This window comes from Cololabis saira, chromosome 4, assembly GCF_033807715.1.
Source record: "Cololabis saira isolate AMF1-May2022 chromosome 4, fColSai1.1, whole genome shotgun sequence".
NCBI lineage: Eukaryota > Metazoa > Chordata > Actinopteri > Beloniformes > Belonidae > Cololabis > Cololabis saira.
In genome coordinates, this window is record NC_084590.1 from 48,405,254 (window position 1) to 48,413,839 (window position 8,586).

The 8,586-nt window shown below is 38.3% G+C and overlaps 1 long non-coding RNA gene across 1 annotated transcript; it reads left to right on the forward strand.

Moving 5' to 3' along the window:
- Window positions 1–1,667: 1,667 nt before the first annotated feature.
- On the forward strand, window positions 1,668–3,444 carry LOC133442092 (uncharacterized). Its single transcript, XR_009782511.1, has 4 exons — window positions 1,668–1,810; window positions 2,100–2,241; window positions 2,819–2,894; window positions 2,998–3,444. It is a non-coding gene; the product is annotated as an uncharacterized LOC133442092 (long non-coding RNA).
- Window positions 3,445–8,586: the final 5,142 nt, after the last annotated feature.

Genomic DNA, 8,586 nt, shown 5'->3' on the forward strand with positions numbered 1-8,586 from the left:
AACCGGAACCACGTGACCTCTTTTAAAAAAACTTTATTATCCAAACTTGCTGAACAAACATCAACCAGGTTTAAATAGTTGGAACAGAAATACAATGATGGAGTAAATGATACAAATATCTCTGAATCAAATGTTAAGTGATTCCATGTGATGAAACCATAGACATATAAACGTAGACGCCGCATCGGGCGCTGAGCATGGATGTATGAGCCGTACGTCAACGTCGCCGCCATATTGGATGTGGCAAGACTGCGCTGTAAACTAATAGAAGTGAATGGACTTATGCTGCGTTCCATTTGTCCTCGGACGTCGGAATTTCCCAGTTCCTAGTCGGAATTTTCAACTGGAACGCCCCTCGAAGTGGGATTTCCTACTGGGAAAGTGGGAGAAGCTTCACCACCCCCGAGTTACCATTCCAAGATGGCTGCCATTCCCAGTTCCTAGTTCCGACTTCCGAGGTAAATAGAACGCGGCATTATTTTCATGAAGCGCCTTTCTACAAAGAAATGCACGTTTTAAGTCTCATTTATTCATTCACACACGCACTAATATACTTGGGGAAACGGTTAGGCACCAAATATAATATATATTTAAATTTTTTAATTTTCTCATATGGCAAAAATAAGGACTTTATTGGTCCCACATAGGAGTAATTCATGTTATATCAGCTATTCATGGGTTTCAGTCACGTGACATTTTTTGTTGTCAGCGCCATCTTGAGGACCGACCGAGGACCTTCACGTCGCGCAGCCAATATGACGTCTCACCTGATAACTCACTTAACTCCCGAAGAACAGCAACGGTATCAACAGAAAATTGACACTTTAGGTTTCGATCCGTATTTAATGTTTAATCAATTACTGACTCCACTCCAGTCTGCCAAAAACCTGCCAGATTTGACGTTTGCGGACATATATATCTACCTGGTCCACAATCCTTCTCCATACACCGGCGAAGCTCTCAAAGCATTTAAAAGTACCGAAGCCTACCGCTACTTCACATCAGGATGGGTTAAAGATGCCAAAATTCATCATGTGGAGGCCAAAAAAATGTTCGTGGTAACAGGAAAAGTAAGTGACAGTCTGTTGGTGAATAGCATGAGCATTGAATTGCCAGTAATGCACAGGATACGTCTATGTAATGAAAAGTAAGAAGGCAGTTCACTTTTTCATTAACGTTACTACTCTAGAAAGTAAAAGCATATCATCATGTCACCATAAAACTTTATTAAAACATAAAATATGATTTATTATATTATTAATGCAAATGTTCATCTTGCTAGTTGTACAGAATAACGTTATGCATGTTTACATCTCAAACTAAATCTAGCCAGCTAAGCTGTAGTTTGCTAACTTTACTTTTGTTGTAAATTGCAGGTGAAGCATTCTCAGAGCATCAATGCAACCCCGACACAGCCCTGGATCACAGTACAGGAAGATGGGACTGTTCTCATGGCTCATTGTACCTGCAAGGCAGGTTTAGGAGAAGTGTGTTCTCATGCAGCAGCCGTGATGTATTGTGTTTTGGCTGCTGTGGATGTCAGGAATGGGCAGGTTTGCACCCAGAAGCCCTGTGCATGGGCCCAGCCAAGTGGGCAGTCTGTCCAAGATGTCCAATATGCAGAGATTCGCAACATCAATTTTAGACATAAACAAGACCTCCATCAGGTTCAAAGCCCTGGTTCTGCCGATGTACGACCATCTGATGAAGAGTGCAAAATGTTTTTAGAGATGCTTCATAGCAGTGAAATGCAGGAGTCCAAGCCAAAGAAAAGTGCCATCCTTTCTGTGATCGAAGGCCATTCCCACAGGTACTTTTGCAGTTAACAAAGTCATTAAAATGAGCTCCAGCTAGCTGCAACATTACTGATGAATAATTTGATAACTGATCAATAATCTTATTCCAATAACATGATGTATAGGATATTCAAATGGTCATTCTGCACAAAGATTACTTTTAGTTTTGCTTTGTGAAAAATATATTGAGACTCATACTTTTGTGTTTTTCCTTGACTTTAACCCGTTTAATCTATGGTATTACTGTACTATTTTTTTAATTTACTGAAGTCATATAGCTGAGTACATTTTCCACTACTGCAGGTACACACCAAAAGTGATGCAGTTGGACTTGCCCACTCCTCTGTCAACCTTATATTCAAGCCCCTGTCTACAGATGGATTTGCCCATGCTACTGGTTGAAAGTGCCAAGGTTTTTGATAACTTAGATCTGACACAGCAACAGGTAACCATAATAAAAACAGGATGGTGTTAATATTTATTTTTTTCCACCTGTTTAATTGAAATTCATTACTAACTATTTACTTTTTCTGTTATTTCTATATGTGCAGTTAAATTCATGACAAGCCAACTAGCTACTAACCAACTAACATTTTCCAGTGTTTTGTAGTTGAGGAGGAGACCAGGGAGCAAAATAAAAGCAGGCTATGGTTTGATCAGAGAGCAGGGAGAGTTACAGCGTCAGTATTCCGGGAGGCAGCAAAGACGAACAGACCTGTATCCTTGATCAAAAGGATTTGTTATCCACGCTCTTCTCAGTTCTCCACTGAAGCAACAAGGTGCATAGAATAAAGCAGTTAAACATGTTGAAGGTTTGACTTGTATTGTTACTTGCCATGGTGTAACCTGTTTGGCCATTCAGTGTAAGTTAATGAGGAGTAGCAGATTGCAAGCAAATTATAAGTTAGGATTCATAGATTTTGTAGTCAGCATGCAACACTTTTAGGTAAATGCTGATCAGAAGTAAACTTCATTCAGACATGTATACATTTTAATAGACAGTTTTGAATTTCTTTTGTCAGATGGGGTCAGGTGAATGAGGAAAGAGCAAGGCAAAACTACAAGGCTATGATGCAAGATCATCATGAACGCTTCAAGGTCTATTTTTATAAACATTAAGACATGAATTAATATATTCACAGCCTACCTACCTACCACTCACTCACTCACTCACTCACTCACTGTACTGTATATATTCCAGGTTCAAGCATCAGGGTTCATCATCCACCCAGACCAGCCCTGGATCGGAGCATCACCTGATGGCATGGTAACGTGCGCTTGCCATGGTGACGGCGTACTGGAGATAAAATGCCCATTCAACAGCAAGGACTGCTCACTCACTGAAAGCTGCAAAGATCCAACATTCTGTCTTCACATAGAAGAAGATGGGACAATGGCACTTAAGACTGACCACAAGTTCATGTATCAAGTGCAAGCTCAAATGCATGTTGCCAAGGTGAGTTACTGTGATTTTGTGGTATGGACACTGCAGGAGATTTTCATCCAACGGATCAAGTATGATCCTGTTTTCTTCCACAACGCCTACCTCAAAGTGGTGGAATTCATCAAGACCGGTGTACTACCAGAGCTGCTGGGGAAATGGTACACAGCACCACGCCATCCTCCCACAGACACTGCAACCACAGTGCAGCCACCTCAAATAGGATGCTACTGTGGTAAACCTTCTGACTCAGATGACATCATGTGCACATCTGGACAGTGTAAGCGGAAGCACTTTCATAGGTCTTGCCTAAAATTGAAAAGGGTACCAAAGACATGGAAATGTGTGGAGTGCAAAAAAAAGGTGTAGCCAGTTTTGGATTAATCGTTTTATCCTCATTTCAGTATCCTTTCGATGTTTACCTCCAAACAAAGACAAAATCTTACCATCTTCTTACCTTCTTACCTTATCTGATTACACTTTAAATAAGACTCATCACCTAAAAAGTAAGTAAAGGTTTCTTTCAAACTAAATTTCAGTGGAAATAAGTAGAGAAATTTACCAATGTAGTAAGAAAAAAAAACTAACTCCATTTTTTTTTTTTTTTTTTACCTTGTCTGCACACATATTATTGATTGATACCATGACGGTAGAAACCAAAAGTGTATATATGTGCATTATTACTATATGTAATATATACATATATATACGCACACATATGCGTACACATACATAAATATTGACAAATTTTTCTACTTATTTCAAGTGAAAATGACCTTGAAATAAGTGAAAATTGTCTAAAAACAATTTACTTCTAAGGTGATGAGACTTATTTAATGTAAACAGATTTGTTTTGACTAGAAATTAGACATTTTTGACTAAAAATAAGAAACAGTCTAACTTAGATTTTGAGTTTTTTCAGTGAAGAAATATTTGCACATTGGAAATGCAGTTTGAATCGTATGAGCCATGTGGTTTATGATTTAATGGTGTAAATGGTATTGTTATTATTTACTTGTTTATATTAATTACTTGTTTACTATGACTGAATATTAAAGAAACAATAAGAGCAGTGTAATTTAATTTCACATTTTCTTTATTTCAAGCAACAGACATGCATAAAGACAAACTATTTACATTATATGTTACACTGGGAACACAATGACACTTCATTCTGAGGGCACAACCGATGGGCAAACGTTGCACAAAGCACAGCAGACTGTGACCATCTTGTCAAGAGATGTAAGCTCTCCTGGAGTTGTAACCTGGCAGAGAGAGATTGGTATTGTACTTTGTAAAATGGTATATTTGTTTCTCACAAGACCAATGACGCGTTCCACATGGATCCGAACAGCTGCCAGTCCCCTTGTTGTCTCCAGTTCACTTGGGTGCAGTTGCTGTTTCCCTCTAGTGAAGGCAGGTATTTTGAGATGAGCGCTGTACAAGCCCACAGCATCTCCTATGGTGAAGCCTCGATCTGCTAGGACCACATCACCAGGGGACAGTTTTTCCAGGTAGCCACTGTTTTGTGTTATGTGCTTATCGCTTGTTCGCCCCCCCCAACCAGTAGACACAAATGATATGACTCCCTGTGGAGTTATTGATATCAAATATTTAACAGTATTATGATGCTTATATTGTGAATATGTTTGTGCTCGGGCTCTCATGTTTTTAGGCTTCTCAAGAAAAATTTCAAAGCAGTCTATTATTGAAGTACAATTTCTGTAGCTACTGGTTTTAAAACACATGGGTAAACTTATTTCAATCTGCTCCTTACTGGGCCACACTATGAGTGGAGACAACCTACTGTACATGACATTTAATGTAGTGTTAAAAATCCGGCTTACAGTAGGCTTGGACACATGAAATATATGTGTAAATAAGTGGAGGGGTAAATTCAGTCTCATACGCATTAGAGTCATTAAAAAGCAGTGAAAGGGAGACGGCCCAGATCCTCCCTTCAGGGATCCTGCCAGGAAAGTGAAGACGACCATCATCTTGGCATAGGATGGAAGTCCAGTTAAGTCCTGCACCTTGTCATCATTGTCTTTAAAAGCCTCTTGCTGAAAAGACCATTTGCATACTCTGTCCCGAAGCTGATAGACCTCTGCCCTCAGTCTGGTACACTCTTCAGTCAGTTTCTTCACAGTAGCTTGGCAGGCTTGGTTGGAGCATGCTGAAGCTGCACTGCTCTCAGTATGGATGGGCTCTTTACTGTAGCTGTGTTCACTCAGCCCTCTCTCATCACAAATGCTGTCAATGTCGTCAGTCTCCATATCAGTAGTGGTGTCACAGGATGACGTTGCCACAACATCATGGGTGCAACTTCTCTTCCTTTTGACAGCTTGTGTTTGCTCAAATTTCTTGTAGCAGTTTATTTTTCTTTGGCGTTGCTCTGGTGTCAAGTAGGAAAACAGACTGGGCACGTAGTCTGGGCACAGAGGATTGTCACTTTTCTTGCCTGCAGTGGTAGAATGAGACACAAATACCACATCAGCCACTTTGAATTCATTCTCAAACAGTGGACATAGTTTACAAAAAGCCAGTGGCATTGATGACCTAATTTAATTAGCACTAAATAAGAATATTAGAAATAAGGAACGCCCCAATTTCAGCAGCGCAGGCTACAAAAAAGGGACATCTCCAAAACTTCTAAAATGCATAGAAATGCATGTATTTTATATGAATAAACAAAATGCTTTTATTTAAAGTTTTAAGTGCTTTAATAGCATTGAACTTGCATGAGTGTACAGACAGACAACCATGCAACTGAAATGCTCTGTACATCACATCAGTCACACATCAGCCAAGATGTACATGCAAGTAAATATAAATATAGCTACAGGTGAAGGTCAGAAAATTAGAATATGGTGTAAAAGTTAATTTATTTCAATAATTAAACTTACAAGGTGAAACTAATATATTACATAGACTCATTACATGCAAAGCAAGATATATTAAGCCTGTATCTGTTATCATTTTGATGATTGAATTGTTTAATGATTTTATAAAATATTCTAATTTTTTGAGATTTTTTATTTGGGCTTTTCATAAACTGTGAGCCATAATCATCAAAAATATAATAAATAAAGGCTTGGAATATATCACTTTGCATGTAGTGGGAAATAATATATCTAATATATTTGTTTTCACCTTAGTTGAATTTACTGAAACGAATGAAATGACATGACATCAATAAATAACAGAGAACCAACACATGTTGCTGTCTTTAATATATCCTCTCCTTTACTTTGTTTATTACTGTTAGTTCGTTGTTCCTGTGTGTGACAGACGTGCATGGGACAATTGTGAAATACAGAATAAACTGCGTTCCGTTTTGGTTCAATACGGAACGCAACTTTTAATTCCCAATTACGTAACAATTCTTATTTCAAGGGACGGGTGGGTAGCCTGGTTACTTACCCGAAACAAAGTGCTGACTGCAAAGTCTGGAGTGCTCTGTAGGAGTCCAGTGGTCCCTCCTGATAGCAGCAATCCATTTCTCTCGCCGCTCAGTGTTTTTGGGGACATTATAAAAGGTCAATCCCGTTTTTTTAGATTTATTGTTGTCGCATCCCACGGCACAACAGATAGACGGCATGTTGCAAGTCGGTCCTAAAGATGGCGCTGCGAGTACACTGTGACGTCACATGAAACCCATGAATACACGAATCCGGCGACCGGTTTGTGTGCGCCGCCATCTTGCGGCGGCGCCATTGCTGCGGTGGCAGGTGTCAATCTGCCACCGCAGCGCTGTTATTGTAACCTGGCGCTACAGCATCATTATAGCTGGATTGATGATGTTAGACAGTGGCCTTCCATAAATAATGAAGGTATCTTAAATTAATGCTGATGTTAATTTATAAATAATGATTTGTTTGAGCGATAAGCAGGAAAGAATAGAGGAATAGGGAGATAAGGGAGTGTATGATTAAACACTGTAATATAGCTCTCTCCACCTCCTCTCCTTACGAGGCACGTCTGCACAATTAAATATTACCTGTTTATGTTTTGTTTAATTTTAGGTATCCAAGAATATTTTATTGATCGCCTGGCGTCCGATGACGAAAAAAAACGCAATTACAGGTCTCTAATTGAAGGGCAGAACTATCTCAGCTCCGGATGATACATAATACATACATACATAACCCCAATCTGCAGATAAAACTAGTTTGTTGAGGAAAAAATATTAACTGTATTTGTAGCTGCAGAAGAAAAAAATAATCTCACGAGGAAAAGAAAAATATTGCTCACGCCTCTTCAGCATAAAAAAAAAGAAAAGAGAAGTAAGAGTAATAAAAAAGATGTACTGTATGTTGTACTATTATACTAATTTATTGAAACACATGGCGAGTCAAACATTTACCAAAGCAGCTGCCAACACTAAACAAGGTAGTAAGACGGTGGTTCTGCAGAACTGCGGCAGTAAATCCTCATCGGAGCTCCATTCTTTAGTAGTGATTTCATGAACCCAAACCGTTAATAATCATTATTTTCTCCATATACCGCTCCCTGGCTTCCTTTTTTAAGGTATCCAGGTAAATTCCAGTTCCTTTCCAGCAGTTTAACATCTTTTTTTGCGTTCCGTCTGTTCACTTGGTGAAACAGAAAAGTAGTTTTTAAAGTCCATCCCTTCTTCATTCACTATCAAAACAAATGCACGTGACGGGACAGGAGTGTTCCGATGATACAAATACATTAAGAGAGCCTGGCAGGGAGCGGAGTAATAGATCCATACGTATATAGTATGTCTATGGGCTGGAGCGGAGGAGCGCAGCCGCCACCGCAGTAATGGCGGCCCGCTCGACTTCCGGGTTTCGCCGGATTCGTCTATAGAGAACAAGGTAGTGCCGAAAAACAATATATATCCCCCTCACAAAAATAAGAAAAATAGAGAAACATATTTGATTTGATTTATTTTATTTTTGTACATGTAAAAAAAAAACACTTTTGTTAAGAAAACAAAACAACAAAACAAAGAATTTCATCACTTGCTATCTTAAATTACATGTGCCAAAAAAGGAGTAGGAAGAAGTTTATTAATATTTATTATTATTATTATTATTATTATTATTATTATTATTATTATTATTATTATTATTATTATTATTATTATACATACACATAGTTGAATATTTATATATATTTGTACACACATGCCCATATAAATATTTATATAAATATACTTCGGCTCTATATCTATGTATATATCTACTTACACACATAACCACACACACACACACACACACACACACACACACACACACACACACACACACACACACACATATATATATATGTATATGTATATATATATATATATATATATATATATATATATATATATAT